Genomic DNA, 11,156 nt, shown 5'->3' on the forward strand with positions numbered 1-11,156 from the left:
TCCTTAGCAAGCTTGAACAAAGATGGGAGATTTTAGTTTTGCAAGCCTAGTTTAAGAATTCTAAGGTAAGAAATGAAACCCACACCTCAAGAGCTTCAATTTAACCCCCCCAAACACAAGTTTTGAACCTTGATAAGGAAGTGTCTTTAAGTTAAATACAAGCTTCTAAATGAGTTAGTGACTCACTTGTCTTTTGTTAGAGAAAGAGGTGAGAGAAGACTCCAAGACTAGAGGGAAGGAGAATTTGCACCTTGGGTGACTTGAAAGAGTTTCTAGTAGCTAAGAACCTAAGGTAACACGTTTATAACTCTTTTATATCATTTATGAGTCCTTAGGATGCTTCTAACTAGAAAGTTTGAGTTTTATTTTAGCATGAATGATCTTTCATGGTAATTTCACAAAATTCAAGTTATTAACATATTTAAAAGACCTTTTATGACCCCTTAAAACATAAATAAGATCTTAAGAATACTTAGGAACCTCAATAAGACCTTTAGGGTAGTTTAATGAACAAATTTTATGCCTAAATAAGGTAATTCTGGGCATGAATATCGATACTGGAAGAACAATACCAATAATATTTTTTAGATGTAAGAACAAATGGGGTTTGGTGGCAGAAATATCGATACTCTTTCAATGAGTATCGATAATGTGGGTTGGGTCTCAATACTCATAGGGTAGTATCGATACTGAGGTTACTTAGCACATTCTAGTGTACAATTTTGGTACCGATACTTATGGGGGTATCAATACCAGTACCGTTACTCTCCACAAGGGTATCAGTACTTAGCCACTTTTCAAACATTAAAACAAAAATTGGTATCGATACTAAAGCCAGTATCGATACCCTAACATGAGAGTATCAATACTGGTCCAAAAGTATTGATATTATCCCTTAACCTATATCTCGTTTTACCCCGGTAGTATCGGTACTAATAGACATTTTTGGACTAGAAGCCCAAGAGATTTAAGAAGGGTAATTAAGGGACACACGAATTTTATAATATCCTCGAATAATTCTTCAAGTGAGAACTCTTATTAATGGCTAATTATAACTAGAAACATCATTAATTAGGTTGACATAAAACTAGCCTTGGTCGACACTCGGGAAAATGATAAAGATTCTCGACTTACTCTAGTCGAAAATGATAGTAACGAATGATAGACTGTCCGAATATCCTTAGGTAGTGTGCAAAGCACTTGAGACTAACCATGGCACAAGGCCTCATCACTCACAAGGGGTGGGTTAGTTTGGTATTGTATCCGATGTTGTAATTATGGATCCTCACCCTAGGTAGACTAGAGAGGTGTGCGAGCTTCGAGATACAATAATCCCTCGACCATACCATGATGTCTACCCCATAGTAGCATGAGTATGCAAGCATACTCACTTTATTTATTGTATTTGAGAGTATAAGCATCAATGAACACTCTTAGTATGATTTTGTTGTTAGTGTGGCACTGCACTAGTGAGCTTAGCGTTCAGAATTTTGTTTTCTTACTCAGGTATTAGGAGGAGCACTTGAGGACCTAGTCACTTGTAAACGTTCCAAACAACCGAGCAACTCTTTTAGAGGGCATGTATTATTCATAGACCTTTATGTATTCAAGTTATAACTTATTTGATATTGATTTGTATTATTTTTAGAAATTTATTTTAGGAGCTCCCTCGTACTGTAAACATATATTTATTTTGTTTTTCTTTATGGAACTTAAATGGTTATTGGTTATTATGTTATAGTTATTTTAAAATGATAAATTTTTGGGTTGGTTGCTCTAGTGGTCTCGTGTGACGTTTTAATCGATGACTATATGTCATATTGAATTAGAGTGTTACAGTTTGTGCTTAATAAGATAATTCTCAAGGAATGAGAAAATGCACTTACATAAGGTTTTGGTTGAATGAACATAGACTTTGCACGAAGGAAAGAATAATTTCCACCTCTCATGGAGGACAACATCCTTGGTATAAGAGTTTCTAAGAGGTAAAATTTGTTCAAATTGCACGAGTCTAGTGGTCATAAAACACGATATTTTAGAAGCCTTTAGGGGAACATAATCTGAAAAGATATCTTAGGCTAATGGTTTCCTTGACAAAATTAAGAAATGTTTTTTTCGAAAACAATAAGGTTTAAATGACATTATTTTTTGACTTCTTTGATGTTAATAAAGTGCAAGTGTCAAGGAAATGTGAGGGAGTATATTATGGGTATGTTTTATATTTTAAAACTTAAGGCACCGATGATCACGTTTTTTGGAAGAATTACTTGTTATTGTGAGTTTAGTATTTCTTTCTATAGAGTTTAATCAACTCAAAGGGAGAAATGAACTCTAAATGAGCTAATTTTTCATTGTATGCAATAGGAAGAAAGGTTAAAGCATAATAAGTCTAAAAGTAATCACTTGAAAATTGCATATAAAGATAAGAGCAAAAACAAAATTAGGATGTAGTTGTTAAAAGTCCAACTCAAAAGAGACAACAATATGTTACAAAGGGTTGTTCTCTCTTGAGATAAGTTAGGACATATGAGGAGAAATTGAATTCTTATTCTAAGTAATTTAGGGGGTTATTTTATGATCTCTTAATTAGGAATAATTTAAAGGTGAGATCTATAACATTATTTTTTAGGATGTTGAGTATGGAGGGAGAAATAAGGTTTAAGGAGTTGCTTTTGAGGGGAGAATTGAGTTATAACTCAATTCCTATTGTCACTTTTGATGATATTCATGTGTTTATACATGTCGTTAATTAATAAGTTAATCTAGAACCTCAACAAGATAATATTGAACAACTTTTCATTTAAGATGAGAAATTGTTACGAAAGAATAAACTCAACAACATCAAAGAACAAGTGTCATTAGGAAATCCATGAGATGAGAGAAATATTATTTTGGATTATTATGTTTCTTCAAGAAATAAGGATAATAGTAGAATGATGAAAGATGATATAATCAACTTTCATCATGTAATAAAAGTTATGACTCAAAATTGGATTAATACCATGTAAGGAGAGTATAAATTCTATACAAGATAATAAGGTTTGAGGACTTATCCCATTACCTGAAGGTGCAAATCTGATTGGTTATAAATATATATTTGTAATCAAAGATGGATTCAAATGGTAATGTTGACAAGTATAAGGCATGTCTTATATACAAAGGATATACTCATAAAGGAGGCATTAATTTTGTAGAGACTTTCTCTTTAGTTTCTTTGAAAAAGTATTTCAAGATAATTATGATACTTGCTACTCATATTTGATTTTGAGTTAGATAAGTTGGATTTTAAAACTGTGTTTCTCAATGGTAACATTGATAAATATTTTATACAATGTAGTTAGAAAATTGTATCTAATGATACAAAATTAATGGCATGCAAATTAGGAAAATCCATTTATGAGTAGTATGACTCTCCTTAATTGTATAATAAATTTCATCAAGTGACTATCTTGTTTGGTTTTGAGATGAATTTGATTGACAATTGTATTTATTATAAGTTTAGTGGGAGTAAACCAAATAATACCCCTTATTGCTAAAGGAACCAAGCTTTCTCTTGATCAATTCCCTAAGGATGATTTTGAAACAAAGGAAATGTAAAAGGTTCCATATGCTTCAAAATAAGTAAAGAATTTAATGTAAACTCAGGTTTATACGCATTCAAACATAACATATGATTTTATGATATTAAGTTGATATTTAAGCAATTTGGATATGGATTGTTGAATAACAACCAAATTGATTCATACAATATATTTAAGAACAAAATTGTTACATGCTCACATACCAAAAGTCTAGTGAGTAAGATATCATCAAGTTTATGGACACCTACTTATTGGAATATGAATGAAAAATTTGTCACATGAATAGCTATGGATTGATAAGAAAGACCACTTGATTTATTTTGTGACTACTAAGTTGCAGTCCTTTTTTCATAAATAACAAAAACATCTTACGTATAAGCACATAGATATTATGTTTCTGGTTGTTAGAGAAAAGTTAAGAGTGATTTTGTGTTTATAAAGCATGTTGGTACAGACTCATAACTGCGTGCTTACTAAAGAATTGTTACCTAAGGCCTTTCATGAACACACTACTCATGTGGGTGTAATATCATTTAAGGATATTTGGTTTTAGTGGGAGTTTGTAATTTTAATACTCGTTTGTTAAACACAATTTCAAGTACTTCAGTTTAAGGATATTTATTTTAAGTTATTTTCTGTAGAAATAAAGTTTATCTTGGTTTATCTACTCCCAAATTTTGGTAAAATTTGATCTCACTAATGTTTATAGAGGACTATTTGGAAATTGACATGTGCAGTTCACATTGCATATAATTTCCATGTTACGCTCTGTGGTTGATTTATTTCATTTGATTGTGATTGTATACTTGACCATTGATGGATCTAGTCATGATTGATATGGAAAAGGTCGCTTTGATCCTATATGGATATAATTGAGGGACGAGATTGTTATAAAATACCTATTACTTGATAACAAATTTTGAGCTTATAAGGTTATACATTTATTGGGAAACATAATGTTGGGATTTATGATGCTCTATCGATCAACCCAAAAAGTACCAAGAATGAGTGAATCGACTAAATATTAAAATTTGGGAGTATGAAGAGAAATGATTGAAAATTTGCACGACTATTTAGAGTGCTTCAACTTCCTCAATGAAGTTTACATCCACTACCTTAGCTCCACACTAAGGATTTCTAACAAATTCACTAATTTGTTCTTTCTTTTTCTATGCTCAAGATTAACCTTTTTGATATAGCAAAATATTTGAAAAATGGTTTTGGAAAAACTCCTCCTTAATAAAACATTTAATGAAAAAGAGTAATATGTTGGAAGGATATTAAAGCTCCCCCTTTTTATTCTTTATATTGATTTTTTTTCAAACCTATACTTCTCCCCCTTTTTGTTATATAAAAAATAATTCAAACATTTAAGTTCAAAAACAATAATGGAGAGTAAGTAAATATTTTAACATAAAGACCATTTGAAAATCAAAAGCTCCCCCTCAACAAATGCATTAAAAAATTGACTTTAAAAGCTTGACACTTAAAAACTATTGAATTTCAACAAAGATGAGAAAACATGTTAGTAACACATGAAATTCAATAAATCCAAGACTATACTACTTTATGCAATATCAACATTAGACATTAAAGTTCATACGCATAAAACTATCCCAAAAAATGTTATGAATTTGAAAAATTAATATAAATTATTAGAGAGACGTCATTTGCAATAAAACCACGTGCATAAACATTTAAATTTAAGGTCAAAATTAAAATTTTGTAAAAAAACATTAAAAGCAAATTTGTCCAAAAAATATTATGATGATCTAAAATAAAATAAAAATATCATTAAAACTTTAAAATGTTCATTATAACACATTTTAACATATATGAGATGGAAAAACAACATATAATAATTTATGTTCAAAACTCATGCATTCATAAAAAAAATAGGTAACCAATATACAAAAACATTAAGCTTAGATGTTACCATTCCTCATTTTGTGTGGCTAGAGCATTTGAATTTCTTCCCTTGTGACACAATTGCTCCCACACACCTACAAGAGACATTTATATAGCTTTAGGTATCCAAATTGTTTTGGATCATTGCATATTAATGTAAAAGTCTCTTGTTCCCTTGGGAACTCATACTTTTCTAATTTTAAAAATTTTCTAAGTTTTAAAGGACAAGTATGTTCCAAGTGACAATGACAATGGAAATGTGAGCATTTTTCCATTTTTAAACATGATGAATTGTTTTGAGAAATTGTTTCTTTTTCTTTTGTTAAGCATTCAAACTTAACTTTTAAATCAAGATTTTCTTTTTCTAAATCATTGATTTTGAATTTTGAAATCTCAAAATCCTTTTTTAAAATTTTATTTTGTTTTTTAAAACTATTTTTGTTTTAAAAAGAAAATCATTTTGAACTTTATAATTTTGAAATTAATTCTTATATTTGGAATTCATGGTCTCAAATTCCAAATACAATTCATCATAGGCATCTTGTAACCCTTTAAATGAGTAAGAATTTAAATCAAAAGAGTCAGAAGCTATCCTTGAATCTTCTTCGATGGCCATGAGACATAAGTTGGCTACTTCATCATCGGAGTTGTTATCATCACTCCAAGCTGCCACAAATGCCTTCTTTTTTCTTGATCCCTTCTTCTTTAGAAGAGCACATTCATATTTGACATGTCCCATTCTTTAGCACTCAAAGCACACTAGAGACCCTTTTTCTTGATTGATTCATGCTTCACTTCTTTTCCTTTGGAAGACACGAATTTTGTGAATCTTTTGAAGAGCTTGGCTATCTCTTCATCTCCATCCACCTCTTCACTTGAGTCTTGATTACTCTCATTGGTGGATTTGAAGGTGATTCTCACCTCATTTTTTTTCTTGCTATTCACTTCTTTTTCTCCCTTCTTCTTTTGGAGTTTCACTTTATGAGTGAGTAAAGAACCGATTAGTTCATCAATGGTGTATAACTCCAAGTTCTTAGCTTAATCAATGGTGGTTGTTTTGCCTTCCTATGATGTAGGCAATGAGGAAATCATCTTTCTCACAACTTCTTCATCGGGATAAGCCTTCCCAAATTTTTTCAAATCATTTATGATTGAATTGAATTGATCAGACAACATCTTAATGTCTTCATCGGGCTTCATCTTGAAGTTCTCATAGTTGAGAGTGAGAATGCCAATCTTGGACTTCTTCACTTGGCTTGTTCCTTCATGATTCACCTCCAACTTGCCTCAAATCTCCTTACCATGATATCATGAAGATACTCTACTATATTCTTCCGGGCCAAGATCATAAAAGAGGATGTGCATGTCTTTGGCATTTAGTTGGGAAAGATTTTTGTCTTCATTGGTCCAGTCCTTTCAATTTCTTGGAAGAACGTGAAAATTGTCGGCAATGGCATCCCAAACCGCAAGGTCGGTGGCTTGGATGAATAACATCATCCTAATCTTCCAATAGGAGTAGTTATCACCATTGAAGTAAAGAGGCCTATGAATGGAGTACGTGTGAGTCTTCTAGGTAGTATGTGTCGGATGTTGAAGTCATCTTCTCAGTTGCGTCAGGAATTGATAGAGAGCTTCAATGATCTTCACAAGATTGTTAAACCATCGATTTGTGACCCACTCTGATACCAAATTTTAGGTATTTATGATGTTATATCGATCAACCAAAAAAGTGCCAAGAGGGGATGAATTGGCTAAATAATTTTTTTGGGAGTATTGAGAGAAATGATAAAAAATCTGCACAACTATTTAGAGTGGTTCAACTTTCTCAATGAAGTTTACATTCACTACATTATCTCCACACTAAGGATTTCTAAAAAATTAACTAATTTGTTATTTCTTTTTCTAGGATCAAGAGTAACCTTTTACAACACCCTAGTTTTCAATGGCTAAACTAGAAACCAACCCCTTTTTCAAAAGAATAAAAAGAATGTAAACAAGAAACCTCTCAAATAAAGGTGTTTACGAATTAAGCTACCAAAAACACATTATTTACAAAAGAAAATGAAGAATAAAGAATGATCGCTTTTCTCTTGATAATCAATGATTGGATAGGTGTTGTGCGTCCTTCAAGTGTCTTAAACTTCATTTTTTATGTTGGAATGTGTTTGTGATCTTTTTTAGCCATTGAAGATGTTTTGGAGTCGTTGGGGACTTAATTGCTGCAAAATAAAACTGCCTAGACCAGGGAGTATCGTTACTTGGGCTTGGAGTATCGATATTGTACTATTAAAAACTAATTGTTTTTCAATCATTGGGATGGGAGTATCGATATTGAGGTCATGGTATCAATACTACTATAAAAAGGAGTATCGATATAAAATATGCCTACTGGAATCTGAACATGTTTAAAACAAATAGGCAGTATCGATACCGCCATGAGAGTATTGCTACTTCATTTTCCTTGGATATTGATACTATAAGAACAATATCGATACTGTAAGAATAATATCGATATTTTTTTTTCTAGAAAATCATTCTTGTGTTCAAATTCAAGTTTTATGTACTTTGAATTATTTTTAAAAACTTTGAATAAATTCAATTTAGTCCAAAAACATTTTTGCCCTTGGAATTGTTATATCAAAATAGGTTCAACACATATGTTGCCCAAGTGAGAGATTGTTGGATTAAAATCCATAATTATGGGCGCATATTTCTAATGTATGTTGTTATCATAAAATATGACTTAAATTAAGTGACCAATTATGTTATAAAGTCATAAGGTATCAGAAGTGTCATGGAAATAAAAGTGTAGATACTATTAAAGTTGTATTAATTCGATGAGGGACAAAGTTCTAAGTATATATAATGATTGATTCTTAAATCAGCTATACAAAGGGGTTATAGTCTCCAAGAAATAGACATTCTCGTATTTACTCTTATCACTGTCAGAGAGTTTATACTTAAGAGAACTCTATCTTCTTGAAAGATCACAACTAAAGAAAGATTCAAGGATTTCAACCTATCAATTAATTCAGGTATGCTTCCTCATCTAGTATTTTTATTCTTGATGATTTGGCATGATTTAATCCTGGTTAATTATCATATTTATTATGATTTAGTTCTAACATACACTTTTAACCTAAAGATCTTCTATGTTATTATCTAACTTCTGTCTAGTATTTATTATGTTAAAGGGCAAACTTTTATCTCAAAATTATCAACACAATAAAATTCTATATAGTCTTTGGAATTATTTCTTGAGATTTTTTTAACTCTCTCTACTTGATGTGTCAATTTTATCATCTAATATTTATTTAAAATATTTACAATTTTCAATCTAAATAATAATTTTTTAATTTAAACCTTTCAATTTAAATTTAATTAAATAATAATTTTAAAAAAATAAAATTAATTTTCAAAAGATTTATTCATTCCATATATATAAAATATTATTACTTAATTAAGTAATTTTTCATAATTTATTTTTCATCCATAAATCATCCTTGTGTTCATTCTTAACACGCATTATATTCATGAATAACAACCCTTTAGTAAATCAAAACACGATCGACGATGTAATTTTTTTAAAGGGTTTAGGGATTTAACACTTAAGATTTGAGAATTTAAATTTAGAGATAATTTAAAGGTTTGAGACAATAGTAAGAGTGATGATTAGTTAGTGGGTGGGCGACGACAAATGAGTGATCGTCTGGAAGATAGCATTGAATAACCTCATTATTTTTTATGATATTTGTGAACAGTGCATCCGAGTGGAAAGTGCCAACTACTTTTATATATGGGACTGAAGATGACCAAAAATGGTTGACGGTGACAATAAATGAATTAAAATTAGGATTTTAAGGATTTGAAATTTCTTTTTAGATCTTACAAAAAAGTAAATATTTTTTAAAAAAAATATAATAATATTTTTAAGTTCTTTTAAATAAAAATTTAAAAGTATATAAACCTAACACATGTTACATAACAATTTTTTAACGGTCGTGATAGATCAAGAAAATGTAACGTTAGAAACATACGGTATCTACATAAAAAAAATACTTTAAATACATTTTTACCAAAAAAAAAATTAACACCTAAAATAAACAAGGATTAGAGTTTGAGCATTTATTTTTTCATTAAACCTTTAATTTAATGATAAAATATACAAATAATCCTCTCTGGTATAAGACATTGCTTTATTAAGTTCATTAACTATTAAAAATTACAAAATGATTTCTCAACTATAGTGTGTTATTTTCTTGAATCCCTTGACTATTAAAACTTATAAAATGGTTACTCAACTATTCGTATGTTCCAAACTCATCTTTTTCTCTTTAAAAATTTTACAGTCGTCTAAACTAGACGTTAATATGCTGATTGAGATATGATAAAATTATATTTTAATAATATCTATTGGAACCACTGTTGCTTTCAAGCACTAGCTCGAAGGCATAATATTTCAAGCATTGGCTCGACGACATAATATAAACAGAGTCGATCACAAAATACATTTCGAATGGTAATAAGATCAAATTTTATCATATCCTAGTCATTAAGTTAATGTCCAACTCATATCGTTGTCAATTTTTAACAAAAAGAAATGAGTTTAGAACATATAAATAGTTAAGTGACGACCGTATCGTAACTTTTAATAGACAAAATAATCACCAAAATAGTGTCGTAATTAAATTAGAGAATCATTATATAATTTTAGTAATCATTAGACTTAACAAAGTAACCCGAGATTTGTGTATTTGACCTTTGAATTAATTGGTAGTATTTTTTTGCAGACTGTCATTGAACTAGGTTTAAGCCTCCAATTTAAGATTCGTTTGTATTCAGAATTGAATAAGGGTGGCAACGGGTCGGGGCGGGGGCGATTTTACATTACTCAATACGTCTCTAATATCTGTGGGTACGGTTTTTGGGAATCTCCATTATATGTTTTGGAGATTTTTTTGTCCCCATATCCATCCCTTATGGATCTCTACTGGTTTCGGTTAATTTTCATTCCAAAAAATAAACAAACATTTTTGAAATCAATGTAATACCTAAAACTTGTATGAAATATCATATTGTCTCAAATTTGTCTTTATTTATAATATGAAAGTTTCAAATGTCAATATTCATCTAACACCCAATGTATACGTAAAATCTTAACAATTTTCAATATCAACAAATCAATGTATATTAAATGAGAAAATATCTAAACTTCAATTTTAGTTCCTTTGAAATATAATAACAGTGACAACACGTAACCTTACAATCTTATCATATATAATTTTTTATTAAAATATATATTAATGGTATATAGCTAAATGATTATATATATATTTGTAAAATTTTATAAAATATCGGGGATTCCCTCAAATATTTTTTAGATCCCACGATTATTCACACGATGTAGTTCAATTATCCCAATAGTTCGAATATAATAATCTTGGTTCCGTCTCCATTTAAACTTTGAGGATAAAACTTTCCATACTATTCCCGTAGGTTAATATTTCGGAAATCTCCAAGTTTAGGGGTTAATCTATCCTAATTTACGGTAATTGAAGTTTGGTGTTATAATACCAAGTGCTCCCTTTTCCTTCTTGCTAGTATGCCTTACATGCAAACATATAAATTAAAGAGGCATTGGAAACTAGTTTTTAGTGTCTCCATCTA

The sequence above is a fragment of the Hibiscus syriacus genome, unplaced genomic scaffold, assembly GCF_006381635.1.
Source record: "Hibiscus syriacus cultivar Baekdansim isolate YM2019G1 unplaced genomic scaffold, ASM638163v2 tig00110890_pilon, whole genome shotgun sequence".
In the NCBI taxonomy this organism is placed as follows: domain Eukaryota; kingdom Viridiplantae; phylum Streptophyta; class Magnoliopsida; order Malvales; family Malvaceae; genus Hibiscus; species Hibiscus syriacus.